The sequence below is a fragment of the Herpailurus yagouaroundi genome, unplaced genomic scaffold, assembly GCF_014898765.1.
Source record: "Herpailurus yagouaroundi ecotype Mexico unplaced genomic scaffold, PumYag 163, whole genome shotgun sequence".
Taxonomy (NCBI): Eukaryota; Metazoa; Chordata; class Mammalia; order Carnivora; family Felidae; genus Herpailurus; species Herpailurus yagouaroundi.
Window position 1 is genome coordinate 16,734,230 of NW_024412404.1, and position 21,771 is coordinate 16,756,000.

The following is a 21,771-nucleotide window of genomic DNA, read 5'->3' on the forward strand; positions in this document are numbered from 1 at the left end:
AATGGAAAATGGGAAAGGAAGTGAGTAGGAAAAGGAAGGAGTTGTTTTTAAGATGGAGAGAAACAGAACTGTTAAAAATACCAGTCATCCATGGCATCCAGCATATTGCATGTTTTACTAATCAGAATCTCAGTTATTTTATTTTTTTGTTTGTTTGTTTATTTAAGTAATCTCTACACCCAACGTGAGGTTTGAACTCACAACCCTGAGATCAAGAGTCATATGCTCCACCAGTCAAGCCAGCCAGGCATACCAGAATCTCAGTTTACATTATCATCAACAGAAATTTATTAGTCCACATATCTGAAAAGGCCAAGGGTAAATATGACTTTCAGCACAGCTGGATCCACAGCCCAAATCATACCAGTCACAGTTGATCTCTTTCCCCACTTCCCAGTGCTACTTTCCTCTTGGTGGCTCTCTGGCTTTCCCTTCAAGGAGGCAAGTTGGCTGCTAACCCCGTAGGGCTTCCGCATTATCTTCCCAGCAATCTCAATGGAAAAAGAGAGATTCCCTCTTACCAGACTCTTCAAAAAAACCAAATCGGTTCTTTCCATCCCTGAATGGGGCACATACCCATCCTGAACCATTGTCAGCAGTGTGGGATGTGACTGGCCAGGCCAGTTTGTGTGTCTTTCTGGAGCCTGGGGTGGAGTTAATTCCACAGAGCTCAGGGATTGAGCAGTGTGGAATTCCCTGGCTCTTATCAGAAGAAAGGTGAATGCACCCTGGGCAGGCAAAGACCTTCCAAAGCCAGATGTGACCAAGCTGGAAGGGGGATCTGAAAAGAGTTAATGACATAATGAAGAGTGAAGGTGGAAGCCAAGGAAAACCAAACTTGTCCATTGCCTGAGAGTCCAAAGGCCGTATATTGGCAGAAGGTCTCTTGCATCAGATAGGAGTTGAGCAAGTTGTTTTCTAGATAGCACTTGCAATTAAGAGTATCCTCCCCACCCACTAAGATGTGGGATTAAGGAATGTGATTGTTTGGACACATTAATCATTTCTAGAACCAATCATTCCAGAGGTCTGAGAGTTCGGAGAAGAAAGACTCATAAGTTGGAGTGAATGTATTATGAGCACCTATTATTTAGCAGACACCAGTGTTTTAAAAATCAGTGTGGTTTTTTCTTTCTTTATGAAGTATGGATGATTTTACAACTTCAGTCTCTTGAAACTCTCATAACCTTTGACGAAAAGGAAATATTTTCTTCCACTATGACTAAGTTACTCAAACTGTGCTCCCTGGAATACCAGGGGGGACAGGTGGTTCAGTGTTCCACAAGAAAAAATAAATAAAAGTATGTGCTTGATGAGTTTGAGAATTCTTGCTCCCCTTTCCCCTGGGGGAGGGGGATTCTTATCTACCGTGCTCATTATCACATTAAGGGCTCTGAGAAGTTTGACAATAGGAAAACCTTCAGACTTTGTTCAACTAGGTATTATAGCTAGCTTATGTGACCATAGAATACTTTTCTCAAGGCACTAGCATAGTTTTGAGTATGGTTCGTAAAACATTGCCTAAACAGTCGGCCATAGTTTCTTTGATTTGTACACACAGAGCCATCTGGAAAGGCTTTCATCACTCAGTCTTGTCTCAGATGTTGGAAGGGACTTCCCTCCACTATGAATCTCTGAGTGGTGTTTCTCCACCTCTAAGCCAAACATCTCACCATAATCAGTTTTCTGAGAGATTTATAATGCAAATAATGCTGGCTTCTCACTGCTTTTGCCTCTTTGGGCTTCCTCATCGGTATACAGCTTCAATAATACCCGTGTTTCAGCCCTGAGAAGATGGACTGAGATTAGCTTTGCCAATATCACCTTCTGCTTGTGGTGCCCAAGATGATTTGGGGATGTGCACAGATACATCATTAATCACACAGGGAAAAGCTACTCCCTTTTCAATTCTCTTTCTGTCCTTTTGATCATAATAAAGAGAATGTCTTTTTTTTTTTTTTTAAAGCAGCATTCAGGCTCAAGGCCTTCAGCAGGCTGCTAACTAAAATTTAATATTGTTTTCATTTTGCATATTTTTCTGATTACTTTCTTCTTTTGACTCTGAACACTACTTATGATATGTGATCCTGGTTTTTCCTTTATGATACTTATATACAATTCCCTTTTAAAATAAATGTAAGGGAGAATTAGTCACTTAGAGTAATGGCACTAATGGATATTTTGAGCCAGATAATTCTTTTGTTTGGGGGTGGGGTGCATTCTGTGTATTGTAAGATATTTCAAGCAGCCTTGGCCTCTGTCCACCAGAAGCCAGTAGCACTGCCTCCTTCCAAGTTGTGACAGTCAAAAATGTCTCCATACATTGTCAGATATCCTTTGGGGAGTGTGATTGGCCCCAGGCAGTGAGAACCACCAAATTGAAGATTTAAAACAAAAAGAAGTGAATACAAATAGCAGTGGCATGTACACATAGCAAAAGTCGTGAAGGTGTTATGGGTGACCGGGTTTGAGTCCTGGTTTAGTTTAGTGAGTACCATTACTGGTATACTTGGGGCACCTGGGTGGCTCAGTCACTTGAGCATTCAACTTTGGCTCAGGTCATGTTCTCATGGTTCGTGAGTTTAAGCCCTGCATTGGGCTCTCTGCTGTCAGCACAGAGCCCCCTTTGGGTCCTCTGTTCCATGCCCCCTGCCCCCTCTTTCTTCCCCTCCCTTGCTCAGGCTCTCTCTCTCTCAAAAATGAATAAATATTAAAAAAAAAAAATGGAACACCTTCACCCCACCCTGTCACTGGCTCTACTTAAAAGCCTTTCCAGGTGGCTCTGTGTGTGCACATCAGTGACAATCCCTGCTCTCTCTAGGCACTTGGGAAGAAAATCAGTTTGGGCCACATTTGCAGACTTGTCCACGCTTTGCAGAAGTACCAGAAGTACAGGAAAGAAGTACACACCCCAGCCCCACGGGAAAGGCCAAGTTGCCAGACATTTGAAAAGAAATGCTGAGTCATAATTTCCTTCATTCAGGAATTAGCTTGTGCTCTTGAGATTTTGAACTATGGTGAAACACGGAGCTGGTGAATGAGCAAGGTTTAAAGATTCATTCAGCATTAGCATTGGTGAGGATTGCCGGATCCTTTCATTAATTGGATTCAGGTTATACATGTTTCATTTAGAAGCAGCTGTGATCACTAATGGAATGACCCCTGCGTCATTTTCTGCTCTGAAGCAGGAGGCGAGATGGCTCCTCTTATTATGTTGTTTCCCACTTCTGCTGACACCAAACGCTGATAAAATACGGTCCATGGCCTTCAACCAAGCTCCCCTCTTTTAAAAGAGAATTTTGTTTTCATTTTCAGTAAAGAGACCGGCCCCAGGCTTAAAACGAATAGGGCTTCACGTTGCTTCACTGAATGCAGCAAAGGCATAGGACTTGAGAGCGGTGGGTTTTCTTTTCCACGCACTGCTCTTCCCTCCTACAGCTCTCCACAACCACACAGGAGACAGAAGCAGGCCCCGGATATAGGAGGCCGCTCCCCAATCTCCATTACACTTGCAGCTAGCTCACTTGTCCCCTACTCTTGCCTTTCTGTGCCATCCCACCAACACTCACCCAGTCGTTTCTGTACTGAGTTGTTCTGAGCATTTAAGAAAGAAAAACAACACTCTGCTTGGCCCCCATCCCATTTTCTCTCCTTCTCCAACTCAGATTCACATTGGATCAGAACAGAATCTTGCAACAATACTGTTAATAATAGTAGTATAATGTATATTTATGATTCCCAGCACAGCAGCCACAGAGTGCTCTGGTGAAAACATTGCTCCTCTACTAGAAACCTTCCAAAGGCTGAAGTTCTCCCCGCCAAGCCCATTCTGTGCCCTCAGGCCTCCTTCCTGCTCCTGGCTTCCTCTTCTCCAAGGACTCCATCCTGTCTTTGTGGCTCCTCAGATCCTCCTTGGAGTATTTTTCCCTGGATGTTCCTACTCTTTCTATCTTTACTATCTGTGAGGCTTGCTCTCTTTCTTCCTTTAGTCTTGAAAGTTGTGTCCCTGGTGAGGTCTTCCTGGTTGAAAATAGAAACCCTGCTCCCTGCCCAGGCTGGCCCTGGCAGTCTCCCTGCTTTATTTCCCTGTACAGCCTTACCATCCTCTAACATGCTGTGCCCTCCACCTTTTCAGGGAAGTTGTACCCAGGTCCTCCCCCACTTCCATGAGGTATGGGTCTTATCTGTTCTAGCCACTAAATTATCCCTAACGCCTGACACGTAAGGGGTACTCAATAAATTTTGGCAAAGAAATGACTGACTGAATGGTATCACTTAGAGTAATAACAGAGTAGTGCTTGAGGGTTGCAAAGTAGTTCTGTTTGCACTTTCTGGTTGGACCCCAACATAGCCCCAGGAGGTAGGCTATGCAGGTGTTATTATCCCAACTTTACACGTGAGGAAAGTGAGGCCCCAAAGATTTCTGGATTTTTGTCCAAGTTCACACATCTAGGAATGGCAAAGCTTGGATTCACCACTTCCCCCTCATGGGCTATTTATCTTTGATATCTGGCATCTCTGATTCTGATCATCTTCTACAATTCTAGGGCAGTTGCAAGTGAAGCTAGTAGACATGGGTCATGGGACCAAGTAAATGAGTATCATGGTGAAATCCTCCTTGTCCACCAGCTCCTCCCAGATGGGCCACCTTCCCCAGGCCTTCAGTATAATTAGCCTGGAGGCCTTTGGCCCCCATGCAGTAACTGGTAAGAAGCTATCTGTTACTGCCGTTCATTAAGACAGGTGACACAAGATGAAATATTTTAGGTGAATCATCTGGCCTAATTTAGAAAGGCTCAGTAGGGCTGGCGCCTTTGATTTATCAGGGAGAGGTATCTGTTATCAGAGAGATCCACACGCAGACTTATTTATTATCCAGAATCTGTTTTTAATTTCAGAGATTGTTTACCTAAACTGCTGTGTGTCAGATTCCAGGACGGATTTCTGCTTAGCATTTAATTTTAGATACTTGCCATGGTGGACAGTAAAAAATGGGTCTCCAGAATTTGTAGTTTCATTATGAATCTTACCTCCTGGCAGCCCCTACCAGTAGTTTGTCTTTGAAATCTCCTTGGTACTTGTTAACCCTGCTGTGCTGTGGAGAAGATATAGTTTATTTATTGGACTTTGCCCATTTATGAAAAAGTGCAGAAATTATTAATGGTTTAGTATCTATTAATGCATTACTTGGGTGGAATTCAAATTCTAATATTTATGGTAAACCCCTTTATAATGAAACGGGCAGAGAATCAGCTCTCATGCTCCGTAAATTTGGAAGGCTCTAGATGCTGTTGGAATGGCTCCCCATGAAATATGAGCCCTGCTGGCTTTATATTTACGCCCATAAATAAGAAATAAGTACTTTAGGTTGGAGGAGAAATAATTAAGAATATTTGTGTAGATAATAAAGAAGAAATGGTCCAGTTTGGTGAACTGTGTGCTTGGGAAATGCCAGAGGCTGCCAGGACCTGGTGAGAGATGTGGGAAAAATTAGGGCTGGGAGATTGTAGGTGTGGGTAGGGTGTATGGAGACAGCAGGAATGGGGGCCTTGTGAAAGTTACTGTGGGCCATGGCAACTTGTGAGTGGCTGCATACATAGAGTTTAGGTGTGGGATCCAGGAGACCTGGTTTGGATTCCAAGTCTTCCCTAAGGTAGCACGGTTCTTTGATGGCCATCACTGAACTTTTCTGAAACTCAGGTTCCTTGTCTGCAAAATGAAGCTGATAATTCACAAAATTGTCATGAGGATAAATAGCATAGGCTTAAAATTGCCAAAAGTAGTAAGCAGATCTGTGTACATGAGGCCTAAAGAGGGAAACTGTTGAGGGTAAAAGTAGAAGAGTAGGGCTGGAAAACTATGTGCATGTATATGTATGTATACACATAGATATGTATATTTTGTATATGTGTGTGTATGTACATATATACATAGATATGTACATTTTTGGGCATATGTGTAATTGCTGTTGGGGAGCAGGAGGAAGAGAACATAAGGTGGATATACATAATGAGTTTAACACGAAAATAGAAAAATATTAGGGTCTCACAGCACTGTCGATGAATGGGTACCTTTTACCTGCCAAGGCTTTTCTGCCCAAAGAGTCTCTTAATGGGGTCTCTTAGCTTTTTTCTTTCCAACTGAAGCTTCTCCCTGACCACTTCCTGGTATGAGCTAAAGGATTTGGTTAAATCTCCAAGCATCTTCTAAAGGGTTAGAATCTCAGGGATCATTTAAGTTAGGGATGACAAATAAGTTTATTTCATGTAGAAACCCTATGGTAGTGATTTCCAGGAGTACTATTTTGAGAAAAATTGTGAGTTACCACTGTGTTCAGCAGTTCCATGACTGATTAGTGATGCCTACCCCGGGTGATGAGTGGAAATGGTGATGAAGTTCACATTCTCTTGGTTTTTGCTTTTGTCTTTTAAATAAGGAAACCAAAGCCTAGGATGATTGTGTGAACTGGCCAGGCTGACACAGTGAGTTAGGGGTGAGGCAGGACCAGATTTGGATGCGTGGCTTCCAGTTTAAGTGCCTCTTATGTCACACCTCACTGTCCTGTTACTCCGTGTAGTCTCACTGTCCCCGCAGACCTCACAGAGAACAATAGTCAGCTGTCCCTGACTTATGAGAGTATGGATTCAGGTGGATTAAGCATTTTATGTCTTCCTTACTATATGTGGTGGCATGAAGAGACTCAGACACTATTTGGATTGATGATGATGATGATGATGACGACTCATTTATTTAGCTCTTTCTGTGTCCCAGGCCCTGCAGGGGCCATGCATTTGGTGTATATTATGTCATTTAATTATAACAATCTTATCACTGGGTGGCAGTCTCTGCATTATGCATATGAGGAAAATGGCGTACAGATAGGTTAAGAAACTCTCTAGAGTCATAAGCTATCATTTGCCAAAGCCTTTCAGACTTTGAAGCATGTGTTTTTGATTCCTGAGCATATGAATCCATCTTGCGTAGGCTTGTCAATGGTGCCATCCTTCGGGGTAACATTGATGTGGTCTCTATCACATATAAAGACTTATATTTAAAGTAGCAAAGGAAGATTAGGAAAGTCAGTGGTCAGTGCTTCTGACAGGCAACTTAAAAAAATTTTAATGTTTATTATTTTTGAGAGAGAGACAGAGCATGAGTGGGGGAGGAGCAGAGAGAGAGAGGGAGACACAGAATCCGAAGCAGGCTCCAGGCTCCGAGCTGTCAGCACAGAGCCTGGCACAGGGCTTGAACTCACGAACTGTGAAATCATGACCTGAGCCAAAATCAGGCGCTTAACTGACTGAGTCACTCAGGTACCCCTGACAGGCAACTTTTAGTGAGTAGGGGAAAATATCCTTTCCATCCAATGCAGAACTTCCCTGTCTATCCCTATGTTTATTGCTATGACTCAAGCAAGAGTTGGATGGAATTGGATAGATCATGCCCCCGGTTCTTCATTTATGCATATTGTAGGCAAGAACTATTCCCATACTGATTCATAAAAATGAAATTTCTGGTGAGCACACCTGCCATGATAATTTGCTTAAAGGATATAGGTGTTTCCTGACTTCAGCAGAAAATGATCCCTGATACTGGAGAAAGGAACAATCTTTCCTCTAGCGGACTTTGACTGTCTTCCTTAAGTGTGTGGGGAGCTTGAGTAGTCCATCTCATACCTGGAGGTGTCAGTAGACCATCTCATACCCTGAGATCCTCATAATGACCCAGGGAATGGTGGGTGGAAAGTATTGAACCACTGTTGTGTGCGAAGACATTGGCCCCAGTCCTTGTATTCCTAATTTTTCCGGAGTAGCTATAGCCAAATAGCACAGCTTTTGGAATCAGCTTCGAATTCATTCATTTACCAGTCTTATCCTCTGGCTGCATATCAGTTTTTAAGTACCCAGGTTACAGGGTATTATCTTAACATTTAGGTTAACTGTCAAATAAAAATAAAAACAAGGTAGAAAAGAAAAAAAGAAGAGAGAGTCTTTACATACAACGCTTAGTTGAGCTTGGGGGGGGGGGTGGCACCATCTAAATCCAGGTGATTTCCACTTAGACAATGGACTTCCTTCTCTGCACGGCACAGTATGCTGGCCTTTTCTGGGGTGGGTGAGTGTTGGGTGTAGGATCCTGTCTAGGATCACATAGCAGGGAGCACAGGAAACTCTTGTGATTCAAAGTTGCTTTGCTGTCCTGGGAAAAGTATCCAGGGGGATGCTACTCCTGCAGCTGGCAGTGGGGATTTGGTATAAACTGTTAGCTGTGATGATAAGAGGAGGATGCTGTGATAATATTTGAGTAGAACCATCATCACCTGGCTGGCACTGCTCTAAGTAATTAGCCCGTGAAATCTTTCAACATCAGTTTGAGGATGTTATTCTTGTTGTTCCCACTTTGCATTTAAGGAAACTGTGGTTAAATAATTTGCTAAAGGTCATGCTATTGGTACATGTGGTAGAGGTGGCCTCAAGATAGAGTCTGTGCCTGCTGACTGGAAATGCTTGTTAGGAGAGGAACACTCCCCTTGACCCACCAGTCTCCAGCCACTTTCTCTTCTCCTGGATGGGATGGTTTTCCTTTTGATCAAGAAGAAATGCAGAGAAGAGGGCAAATCCACAGAGTATGGTACTTTCTATCTGGAATTTTCTCTGGCTTATCTTTCTGCCTGTCCCATAGGCCCCTGTCCCTCGTCTGGATCTTAAATCCTATACTCCTCCTCCCCCCACCCGGCAAAACCAATTCTCAGAACTTCCATATGCCCTAAGTTAGCGGTGACTCTTGGAAGTTCAATGTGTTAATGTTTGTATTTTAGTTGTAGTGAAAGTACTGAAGGTAGAATTTCAGGTACAGTCAACCATGACCTGCCTCCCACTCTCACTTTAGGGCAACCTGAGAGTCAAAGCTAGGAATTTCCTTAAAATGGCTACCACTCATTCTATTTGTACTTGTCCACGAGCCAATCAAGAATACATGTGGAAGGAAACTAACTTGCAACAGCAGAGGTAGAATTATAGCCCCATTTCTCCCCCTGGTTTGCACAGCACCATGATCTCTGGTAGCATCCTCTGAATGTGATCTCCATATTGCTCATCCAGCTGAGAGATGATCCTGCAATTAGTGGGCTTCACCTGGCCCAGCCCAGCCTACAGCCAGGCAGGTGAATCCAGGAGCATTTCTTCCGTGATGAGAGAGTAGGAAGTTGTAATGAGTGTGCTCCATGTTGCTTGGGACCACCCCCCTGTGGACTAAGACTGGAAGGAAATGGTCCTCTCCCTTGGGAAGTCCACATTGTTGACATCCTTCCTGGTCTGCCTGGGGCTGTTCTACCTATGAGGCCATCTCCTGAAGGCACCATGTTTTTTATATAACATTTTGTCCCTTTAGAAATTATCGTGATGCATGTCAAGAGCTTTCACACCGAAAAAAAATATGTCACATTAGCTTCCAAGTTTCTGATTGTCTAAATAACGCAGCAACTCAACATACAGCTGTCTGGCATTTTGACAGTACAATAACCCATAATTCTTCCTGCCACTCAGCACTTCAAGGTTAGCATTTTGTAGTTTGCTCTCAAGGAGTATTCATTTAAATTTTCAAGTGCAGAGTTGAATGTGGCTGCCTCATACCTCCCTTTTGATCTGTTCTTTATTTACTTGGGTGCTCTTCCAGTTTATTACATACATTGTATGGAATGCTCACGCATGTGTATAAACTTTTTTGGAGAAGTGGAGTGTTGTTCGACTTACTGCTATTCTCTCTATAGTTGGGGATAAGAGAGGGAGAGAGATGCTAAGCTTCACAGGGCAGCTCCCTGGTTTGTGGTGGTTCCCAAGCATCTGACATGGGGTGAAGTAAGAAGGTATAGGTAAGAGGATGTAGCACTTGGACTCTCTCTTGCCTCCTTTCAGAAGGCAGGTGAAATGCTTGTAGCTTTTTTCTGAGGAAAGAAGGAGCTTTGGGTTCTGAACTTAACTCGTGGGAGAGACTTGTTTTCTTGGTCTTTCCTTGATCCTTGAGTCACAAGGAGGATTCTTGAACACCCAGTTAACATCTTTGATTTAGCTGCTGGTTTTGAATCTTCCTTACTGGCTTGGTTACCACTAGTCACTGTCATAGGCAAGTTGACTTCCTTAGGTGGGAGACTGGGTTATGAATCTGGCTTTCATCGATTGCCTAAATAACCTTGGCCAAGTCAATAATTTACCTCTTTAAACTTTTTTCCTTTTTAAACTGCGGTTACTAGCCCTCCTTATACCTGCCTTTACAGGCTTCTGGCTAGGTTAAGGTAACACAATAGAAGCGCATGTGCTTTGAATTATTGAGAGCTGTGCTATCTCAATATTAGACATTATTGTGGGGTTTTTTTTCCTTTTAATCCACTGCCAGTTTACATCCCTGATCTACATTCCTGCCTCCAGTAATCGAGTGGATTATTGTGATGTGTGGGTCTTTTTCTGAATGTAATGCCTCTTGCCATGAATCAGGTTTATTTATTGGCCCTTCTTGGATTGTGTTCAAGGGAGAATTTCTGAATCTCAGACACCCTTAAGACATCTCAGGGTCTAAAATTTCTAAGGTAAGACAATTGTTTTAGATCAGTGACTGACCAACTGGCTCAATAAATGTGCTTTTCCTGGGAAAACCCTAACTCTTGAAACTCACTAATCTACTTTTAAGCCTGCCAACTTAAGCACAATTTAAAAGCCCGAATGTGTGTATAAGAAGAATCACTGTGTTGATATGAAGTCTGTTTACACTTCAAAGCCATTAGAGTGATAAACATTTTACCACCATTGGGCCCTAAAATCTCCGGAACATAATTTGCTTGTTGAGGCCCTATTGGAGTTGGTACTCCTGACAGAAGATTAACGCTTCTTTAGGAGCCTTGGGACTCACTTTGACAAATCTGGCATAGACTGCCAGCTGGATATCACCGAATCTTTGGATCCAAGCTCATGGGGAGTTTCTAACATGTGGAATTTGTCTGGTTGGTTGGTTGGTTGGTTGGTTTTGGTGGGAGAAATCTGGGTTGACATTTTTCAGTCTATTGGAGGCTTCAAATCTTATTTGCTCTACATTTGCCACGTGGAAATGGGGAGATGGAAATCTTGCATAGTCCACTTGGATAAGATGGTGGAGTGTCACACAGTTCCATGCTCACAATAGCCTTGGCCTGGGAGGAGGACATTTGGATGGGGTTAACCACAAATGTTTAGTTACTGGCTTATCACAGTCACTTGAATTACATATCATTCTATACATTTCAAAGTGCTTCTGCATCTGTTACTATAACTGATCTCAAAAACTGTGAGGTAGACATGGTCAGGGTTTCTAAAATTATGTTTTTAAGAATGTTTTTTCAGATTATGAAAATAGTGCATATTCATTGTAGAAATGTTGGACAATACTGAAAATCATAAGAAAGAAATTAAATTGCCTGTAGTTCCACAGTTGCCAGAAATAGACACTTAATCCATTCTAGTATACATCCAACCCCATATGCGTTCCTTTTGTGTGTATACACCTATATCTGTGGATTATATTTTTCTTATAAGCATATATCCATGTTATAAGTATAGTCCTTGGAAGCCCAATGTTTAATGTCTTAACCTGTTCTGTTATAAAGGATGTATGTATCATAATGTTGTTGAGTAACTAGGTTATTTTCTGTTGTTCCCTATTATACTCAGCACTATGAAGAATGCCCCAGGAGTTACATCTTTTTTATTATTATTATTATTTTAAACATACCTCTGATTATGTCCTTAAGATAAACTGTTAAAAATATAATAGCTGGGAAATTTCTATCCACCTTTTGAGGGTTATTATACAAAAGGTCAAATTTCAAGACAGATATTTTATCCTCATTTTATAGGTGGGCCAACTTAAGAGCAGAGAATTTCACTGATTTGCCTGGGAATGCATAGCAAATCAGTGGAGGAATCTGGTGCCTCCATGGTGGCATCTGCCTTGCTGGCCTCTCTTACCACCTGGAGGTGAAAATACCACCCCCTGCAAGGGTGAGCCTTGTTTTCTGTGGTGTGATGATGGGCTGTCTTCACAAACTTTTGTTAGGTGTGGTTTGTGGTCCACATGCCACTCTGTAGCCTGTGAACTGGAGATTAAATAAATCGTTATCCTATTTCATGTCAGTGTGTCTTAGGGCTTCCTAGGCTCTCCCTCGCTGAGGCTCCCTCTCCCACCCAGCACAACCTCAGAATGGTGGCCACGCAGCCTGCCTGCTTGGCTCCCTTTTATTGTACACATTTTGGGGGGAATACCTGTCAAGTTCCAGGCCTCGTGTTGGAGGTGGAGGGTACAAAGATATGTTCAGTCCTGGTCCACAAAGAGCAGCTGGGACTTAAACCTAAAAAAGAAACAGATAACTATGATGAGGACATGGTTGTGGGCCTGTGGAAGAAACATTTTATTTGGTGAATTTCTTAGCGATGTTCCTGATGCATGATAAACCTCACTCTGCAGCCACAGTGGGTCCTTTTGGTTTCCTATTTCAGCGTATCACTTTTGTTCAAACCTGTCCCTCACAGTCTCCTCACTTTCCCTCCTTTTTGTCCCTTGTCTACTTTGACGTGCTTCCCGTTGTTTTTGTATATAGCTAGCATCTAATAAGTAGCTGATGGAGTGACCGGATTACTGGGCCTCTGCATACCTGCGTTTGGGTCCTATTCCTGCACTCCTATATTCCTGAGGAGTTGTACCAGTCCTTAAGTCTCATTCTCTTTTATTTGTATAATAAAATGAAACAAATAGGTATTAAAAATAATATGTAATGCTTTTGAGAACCTATTATGCACCAAACACTGTTGTCAGGGCTGTACACGTATTGACTTATTTAACACTCTACCTTTGTGAGGTAAGGGTTATTAGTATCCTCATTCTTAGGGGTAGGATCTAGCCACACAGCTTGAGGTCCAAGACCGCACAGCTGGATGGACAGGAGGCGGGCTGATTCGAGAACTTGCTCTCTTAACACTGTACTCCACTGTTTTAGGACCCTTTACTCTTGCATTTATCCCCTTTCCTTACATTGTACCTGACACAGGAGTTTAATGTCATCAATTTGGGAGAGCAGAAACTTTCTTGAGGTGGTAAGTTACTGCCTCCCAAACACATGGATGTCTCAGACCTTGGCCACTCCCCCATAGGGCTATGAAATATCCCAGAGCCAGGGAAGTGTGAGGTTGAGAGAGACCAGAGAGGAAAAGCTTCTTTTCAAAAAAGAAGCGACTTTTTGAGCATCAGCTATTTGAAGGTCAGTGTCAGTGATGGACTAAAACAGATGTGGCTTCTGCTCCTGGGAAACCTGTGACCCAGAAAGTGGGGAAATATGTCACAAAGCTGATGGGACCATTGGGAGAGAAAGTAGTAAGGGTAAAAAATGTTTCCAGGTTGAAATACCAGCTCTTTTCAGACTTGAAGGGGACTGTCCATTCTGATGCAAGAACTATCTTTTTCTCCAGTGGACAGCTCATGCTCCTGGGTCTTGCAAGTCCAGATGGAGTCATAGAACTGTTGCTGTCCAGAGCATTCACTTGAGGGCTGGGTTTTATTGTTGTCATAGCATCTGGCTTACATAAATATGCTTTGTCATAATGGAGGGAGAGGGGGGAAGAAAATCAAGCCGGATTTTTGGTTATTTGTAGATCTTTTTCTTCCTATTGAGATTTATAGTAAGCCAAAATGCCTGGAGCTGGGCTTGATTTGAATGAAAAAGTATAGATACACATATATGCATGCTTGAACAGTGTCAGGCTTCCAGTGTGTGTCTAGTTTCTCTATAAGTCCCCAGTCTAGGGGGTTCTTCTGTAACTTCATTCCAGCAAGAACAGGCACTGCCTCAGTATTCATTTCAGTGGCATTGACAATACTGACAATATAATTGACCTAAAAAGTTCTGGATTTCCTGTTAATGCACTTTAGAAATGTACATCAACTACCAAAAAAAAAAAAAAAATCATTTCTATCTACATTTCACTTGATTTCCATTTTCAAGAGAGAGGCTTCATCATTATTATTCTATTTGAATAGCACTGATATCTTGAAGGATGGAAGGAGATTTCTATTGTATGCGGGAGTACTTTATTTCGATATTTTCTTTGTCTGATTATACATGATAAACACACATTAGTGACATTTCGTGCATGTTTGGAAGATAAATGGGGATATCTCTTTAAACCATTCCTGACACTTGCTAACCTGTGAGCTTAATGGCATTTTCTCTTTGATTCAATAATTTGTCTGTCAAAAAAAAGCTGGGCTGACATTCTCCTTGTTGTGGGATTGAAATGGAAAAGAAATCTCTTCGCTTGAAGATAATTTTTTTTTTAAATTGAGGGGAGCATTTTAGGATAAAAATGTTTTTGAAATTATTTGGGTTTTTGGTGGTAGAGGTGGGGGCAGATATGGGGAGGGGGGTGCTCATGAATGCTAGGGCCCTGACATTATATGTGTGGCAAGTAATAAAGGGGAAACGATTACCTCGGTCTGAAAGTCCTCTTGAAATAATTAGGGAATATGTGAATTCTTGCAAACGAAGATGGCTTCTGCTGATGTGTGTCTTGTGGGAGGCTGTCAGCCTTCCTTGTGTGGAGGTTGTTGGGTTGGGGTGTGTATCTGTGCATGGAGGGGTGACTGTGACTCAGTATGCCTGCCTCGGTTCCCTCCAGACTCATTCTGGATGAAGGGGGAGGGAGAAAGGTGGCCAAGCATCATTCTGAAGAGGCTTTAAATCCAGGTGGTTTTTCTTTTGTTTAGAGATTTTGGAAGAGCCCTGTTCAGGAAGTGTGGTTAAAAAAAAAAAAAAAATCCTGGAGGTAAACCTAGAGTAGGGAGGCAATGGTGGGCTGGGAGTGGCAGGTGTGGAGCTCTTGAAGGAGCCCTTTGCATTTGTGTAAAGGTGGCCTAGCATGTTGGGGAAGAGGTGCCACTTCAGATCTGTATCATGTGACTCCACAGTGTATGGCTGACCCTGCCTTCTTAGACCCCTCCCAGTATTGAGAACTTTTGGGAAGTCTGAGTTAGGTAAAGATGATGACAGTGGTTGTGGCCTGCAGTGAGATTGGGAAGGATGCTTGGTGTCCAAAGTCTGCTTGTCTCCCTGCCCCCCTCCAGCCCAGGGTCTTCAAGTGTGCCATTGGAGAACACTGACTTATTAAGCTCTCTCAGCATATTTCATTGAATGTCTGGTGTGTGCCAGGCATGGCTCTAGGAACTGGGGCTGCATTCCAAGTCCTACAACTTGTCAGTTATGAAGTTGGGAATAGAACTCTGCTCTCTTGACTCCTGATCTGGTGCTTTCCAAGCACAGCAGGCTGCTTCCCTGGAGATCCTGCCTTTTACAGGAGCCTAAAGGTATGAAATTCTTTCCCATTATCTGGTTGTTCCTCCCCTGGCTTCCAGTCCCCCTCTGTGGGCCATGGTTTCCCTTGTCTTGGAACCTGGCTCAGTCATGCTGGGTTGCCCTAGCGAAACCCAGTAAACACATAAAAATGAAGATGTTAGCGGTCACACACATTTTGCCAGCCTTGACTTCTCGCCAGAAAGTAGGGACATTTTAAGACCTTTGAACATCCTGAGCACTTTTCATTTTGGAGACCTCATCATACAACATATCAAACGTATTAAAAATGACCCCTTCCCCATCTCACATTAAATATAATTGATGAGGTTTCACTGTGAAATTTTTGGAAGGATTCTAAGTCATTTTTACAGTTTGGAGGCTTAAGAATAAATTAATTTTCTCATGAAAACTTTGTTATATTTATATTTAACTGGAGAGCTTGACTTGATTAGTGCTTGACCTACCAGTGAACATAGGATTTCTTTCTGTTGAAGTTTATTTGAAATTTTATTAATCTTAGTTTTATAATTTTTATTTCACATTTTGGAGCCATTTTTTTTCCAGATCTTGAACATTTTCTTGACCATTCAAACATTTAAAAGAAGGCACTTAACACTATGCCTGTCACTCAGTCATGGAGGAAAGACACCAAGGACAGACCTCCTTGCACACACTGACCTAAAACTAAATCCTGGACTTCAGCATTTGGTGCTCCTCAGGGGACTCCAGTTGGGCCAGTCTTGTTTGTAGGCTTGCAACCCTCTTCCGACCCCACCCAGGGAAGGGCCTGGGTATTATAGAGGTGACACTGCGGTCGCAAGGAGAACTCCTATTTTCCCCTGCTGCAGTGTCAGCCCAGGCTTTTACAACAAAATACCACTGACTGGGGTGGCTTAAACAACAGAGGTTTGTTTTCTCACATTTTTGGAGGCTGCAAGTCTAAGATCCAGGTGCTGGCTTCACTTTCTGTTGAGAGCTCTCTTCCTGATAGGGAGATAGGCACCTTCTTATTTTGTCCTCAGAACGCTGGTCTTTCTAATCCCATCATGAAGGCCCCACCCTCATGACCTCATCTGACCATAATTACCTCCTGAAGGCCCCATCCTCAAATACCATCATAATGGGGGTTGGGGCTTCAACATAGAAATTTTGGGAATACACCAACATTCAGTTTATAGCATGTACTGCAGTTGGAAAGTGTGGCCCTCAGGATCTATGGCTCTGGGCTTCAAATCCCATCCCATCACTTTTTAGGAGTGTGACTTAGGGTGTAAGTTGGTTATATTCTCTGAGCCTCAGTTTCTGTTTCTGTAAAATGGGAATAACGATCCATTTGCAGAGGTATTGTATTTGCAATAGTGTTTGTCAAGGGCCTAGTTCCCAGGAGGTAGTTCTTCTCTTTATATTTGCCCCACTCACCTGGGGGCATCTTTAAATGAATATAGCAGCTCATTTTTGAAGAACTCTCAGCTATGTGTGTGAGATTGAGGCGGAGGCAGAGGGCAGGGAGCCAGAGCCCAGGAGCATGGCAAAGGTAGGAGACAAGTAGTCTCTGGCACGAAGGCAAGATTGGGCTTCTATAAGAGGAGTTTGTTTCTACATTTTTGGAAAGTCTTAGGCTTGTGGGAACCCCTTAGGTTGTATGAGAGGATGAAGGGTGGACTGAGAAGGCTCCTCAGGGTTCACATTTTGAGGTTGAAAGGCCCCCAAAGTGGGAGTACTAAGCTTGAGTTTTTTACCCTCTTCTGGTAAAAAGCTTACTAAATCCAAGCGTAGTCTTCTAAGTTCGGGGCCTCACTTTTGCCATTTCCCGAATAGGGAACAGAAACTGAAATGACTAGTTTTTATAAATGATGGGGTTTTGAGCCTGGCGTAGGAGTGGGGGTTGGTATTTATGTGCAAATGGCTGTGGACTTTGCAAAGTGCTGGTATCTGGGGAAGGAACCAGTGACCAGCGTTTAGAGAGCAATCAGAACAGGGGGTGCCAGGCTTGGCTGAGAGGACGGATGGGCAATGATATGACAGTACTCTGTTCCCAGGCTTCCCATATTGGAGGGGATTGGCAGGTGGAAAATCGGAGGAAGCTGATAATCCCCCAAACCCTTCCTCTTGATTCATGGCTGCCAGCAGCAGATTAACCTTCTTGACTGACTCAAGCCAAGCCTGGCCCGTGGTGGGAAGTAAGTCCCACCCTCTCTCCCTCCCTTGAATGCCCAATGTGTGTTAGGCATTATCCTAAATATTTATATTACATCTGTGGGCAAAACTGGCAAGCATTCTCATGGACCTTATAATGTACATTAAACAGTCAACATGATACATAAATAAATTATATGGCAGAAGGCCATAAATGCTGTGGGGGGAAAAAGAAGAAGAGAGTAGGTAATAACATTAGTAGTCCTGGGTGGAGGTGACAGAGTTTTAATGAACATGGCAGTCAAGGAAGGCTTTATTAGGAAGGCGAACAAAGTTGAGGAAGTGATTTGAAGGAGAAAAGTACTGTCAAAATGAGCTTGCCATCTCTGAGCTCACAATATCTGGTAGGGGGAGAAGAAGCCAGCCAACACTGGAATTCCTGGAATAGAATTTCTCCCTAACAAATGGAAGCAATATGGTTAATGGAGAGGAGGAATGACCATGCTTGCCTGCCTGCCCTTAATCATCTGTGTGGTTCATGGTACCACCAGGCAGGTCTTGGTATCAAACGGAGACTGGGAGGTGGGGTATAAAGCCAGCGTCCTCTACTCAGGTGGGTTTAACGGGTCTCTATAGGCTTAAAACATTTGTTGGATGAGTGTCTGAATGAGGGACCGAGTAAATTTATGAATGCATAAATCAATGAAAAATGAGTAAAGGCTTTTTTAAGGGTGGGTAATTTACAAGTTCACATCCTAAGTTACTAGTTGAATGTCTAGCCTCAGTGATAATTACTTTAATTACTTTAAGATGTTTTGCTTTGGATATAGGAGTTTCTACCCCTAAGTAAACTTTCAAGTAATACAATGGAAAATGATCCAACTTTTCAAAAATGTGTTGGGATATCATGGTATAGTCTTAGGTTAGGTTTTCATATATACCTTTAGTCAAGATAGGGTATTCTCAGAATCAACTTGTAACTTCCCCTCGTATTTAAAGTAAGAGCAAGGGGCACTTGGCTGGCTCAGCCAGTGGGGCATGTGACTCTTGATCTCAGGGTTGTGAGTTCAAGCCAGATGTTGGTTATAGCGATTACTGAAAAACAAAATCTTTAAAAAAAAAATAAAGGAAGAGCAGATTCTGATAAACTTGTTAATCACTGTTCCTGTCAACAGCTACTTTTAGTTTTTAATTGTAATCTGGAGATGGAGGCAGAAGATTGGATATCTGGTGGATCTGCTGGTCTATTGGTTATCAAATTTTGCACGTTTCCAGAAAGTCCTGGGGAAACAGAGATGTACAGACAGACAGACAGACTGGGTCTACTCCAGGTCTATTGTATCAGAAGTTCCAGCTTTGGTCCCCATTATCTGTATTTTAAATTCCTTCTCAGTTGATTTTGTTGCAGATGGTAGAGGGATTTAAGAAATGCTGCACCATAGTCACCTTTGAGGGCAGAAATTATGATCTCTTGTTTTAAAGTATTTATTTTATCAGTGTCTACTTTCATACTAGAAAAGCAGTAAATCTTTATTGCTAGAAGCCAAACAAAACGATTTGCCCCCCTCCATCAAGGTAGCATTCCAGTCTATTTTTTTTGTAGTTTTTCCCCAAACATAGAACTATTGTATAAATATTACTATACTATTGGCTTTCTTTTTATAATACAGTATCCATATTTCTCAATACTTTTAAAGCTCTGTGATATTCCAGAGTATACAAGTGATGGATTATTTCCATCACTGAAACCCCTGGCCTTACGCAGCCCTTTCCACATGGAGAAATGTTGATAAACCTTTGTTGCCTGAATAACTAAGAGGAAACAGCTATCTTGTACCATTCACCCATGTCCTTGTTGCTGGTCTTAGGGCAGAGAAGTCCTTATTCAAACTCTCTCTTCCCCAAAATAAGCTTGGTGTTAAAATAAGGTGACTTAGTTCTCCTTAGGGAAGGTTCTGGGCTGTGGCAATGACCCCTCTAATGCAGGGGTTCAGGTCAATGTGAAAAGGAGTTATTGTTGCACAAAGTGAAGGAGAATAAATCAGCCAGTCAGAGGTGGGGATAGTGCAGCACCCTCAGATGCTGCCTTCAAGGCGTTTACAAACCATGTAAAGAGATAGAACTTTCTCCTCCTGGAGAGTTAACACAAGAATATAGGGAAGTAGCTGGTGAGGATCATGAGAGACCAGAGAGCCCTCGTGCTCCTTTTGGACTGAAGTCATCACTGAAAACTACTTAGGGGAGAACATTTGGATTGAGTTCAGGAGAGTCTGATTAGCTCAGCTGAGAGAAGGCTCTTGGATTACTCTACCGTGCATAGGAGAGAGCTGTTGTGCCCCTGTCCTGCCATATTAAGACCAACGGACTTGTGTGTGGGGCTCTTGGGAACCAGGTGGTTAAGGAACCAAATAAAGTAATCATTCCCTGGGCCCTCCAAGAGGAGAAACAACAGCAACAAAAAGCTCAGCCCTCAGCCGAGCCAAGCTCCAAGAGCCCCTTTCACAGACACATAAATATTTAATAATCATCTGTCTACAACCAATCTAGGGGAAAAAAATCTTTAAATAGACTGCTCGAAAGGCCAAAACCTGAATTTTAATTGAGGTACTTTGAATTACTCCCATTAGTCAGTCGCTCTGACTTTTTCTTAGTGAGGGGTGGATTGTTGTTGAAAGGGGGGATCAGAATTATTAGCAGTCCTTAACACACACACACACACACACACACACACACAAAACTGCTGTTCCTACTAAATAATAAACCAGGCTTCTTTTTTAAAAGATGTGGCATTTTCGGAACATAAAGTGGGAGAGCAAAGTATGATAAGCCCCACATATCAGAGATGCAATTGAGGAGTTAAGGGCATTGGGATGCCTTACGAAGCATTTTGTTGTGAAATCACCTCTGTGATTCTCCCTGGTCCCGAGAAAGTTTGCAGGATGGAGGAGGCCTCTCTCTCTCTCTCTCTCTCTCTGTGTGTGTATGTGTGTGTGTGTGTGTGTGTTTATGTATTTATTTTCCTTTTCTCTGCCCCCTGGGCCTGTGGTCTCCTGCAGCTGATGTAACAGTCCTCTTGGAGGTGCCCCCTGTATCTCACGCTAGCCAATTTCAACAGTCTAAAGTACTCAAATTGAGCCATTTTGTTCTCTGTAAAATAAACCCCAGGCCATTATGCGTGGTTTCTCATTCACCCTCCTCCTGGTCTCCCTTCCCTTGGCCCCTCTCTGCCCACCCTCCCCTCTTTCCCATTCTCTCCTTTCACTCCCCCGCCCGAGAACGGGAGGGGGGAGCAGACCTCCTTTAGGAGAACGCTGTTTCCAGTCGAGGCATGTCAACTCCACTCTGGCACAATTTGCTTTGAGATCTGTGTCATGGAGTGGGGCCGCAGGGTCACCCCCACCATAATTGATCTTGCTTATTCATCTGCTTCCCCTGTATCTCCCTTTCCCCACGCTGGCCTTTGTTTGGATAAATTGTTTGAAGATTGACTGTGGTGCTGAAAGCCCCCTGCCCCAGCGCCCCCACCACCTCGTCCAGGGTGAGACAGTGGAGTGGCACTGTGGGAAGAGAGTTCTTCTGCCTGCCCCCATCCCAAACACGGAGGACATCCCCCAGTGTCACACGTAAGGTGATTTCCAGACTAATTTCCGATGGACTCACTTTGCACGGCTCCTTGTGCACTGGTAGGAGAAATGTTAATTGGTGTGTGAGCCTGAGATGTACTTCGGAAGGATTTATTGTTGTAAGCAGAGGAGGAGAAGGGGGGCCGCGTCCATCTTTGTGATGGCTCTGAGTCCACACTCACTCGCTCCAGATTATTTTTAAAACCAGTGGTAATGATGGATCTGAATCCAGTAATTTATTCGATTTTGGGTCATTAACCCTTGTTCTGCTTATGGCAGCAAATGACTTCATCGTCAGAGATGATGAGTGTTCCAAACTGTGGGGATACTTGGCTCTCTCGAGTTCTCATCTGAAAATCAATTTTAAGCAAGTGGCAGGCATCAGAAATCCTCTCTGCTTATAGGTTTCTGCAGCATTGCCTCTAGGATTAGAAGATGTGGGGAGGGTGGCGGGGGGGAGAAGAGAGCCCCCGGAAAACTTCTATTGCCTCAGAGTTTGTGGTGGGGTGGCTAATGTCCTGAAAAGGCTGCACAATAGACTCTGTCAAAATGGGTCTTTAGGAGTAGGGAATGGATGGCAGTTGGGAAATGGGGTAAAGGGAAGGAAAGGAGCAAGCCTTCATCTAGCGATCCTGCCTGTAGACT

The 21,771-nt window shown here is 43.1% G+C and overlaps 1 protein-coding gene and 1 long non-coding RNA gene across 8 annotated transcripts in view; one reads left to right on the top strand and one right to left on the bottom strand.

Annotated features, from left to right (window-relative positions):
- The window catches only part of LRMDA (leucine rich melanocyte differentiation associated), a 1,047,786-nt gene that overhangs the window by 539,753 nt on the left and 486,262 nt on the right, over nucleotides 1–21,771 (top strand). The gene's annotated exons all lie outside the window — the stretch shown is intronic.
- LOC121036831 (uncharacterized) lies at nucleotides 7,976–13,708 on the bottom strand. Its single transcript, XR_005793495.1, has 3 exons — nucleotides 13,426–13,708; nucleotides 12,288–12,373; nucleotides 7,976–11,179 (listed from the first exon to the last, which is right to left on the bottom strand). It is a non-coding gene; the product is annotated as an uncharacterized LOC121036831 (long non-coding RNA).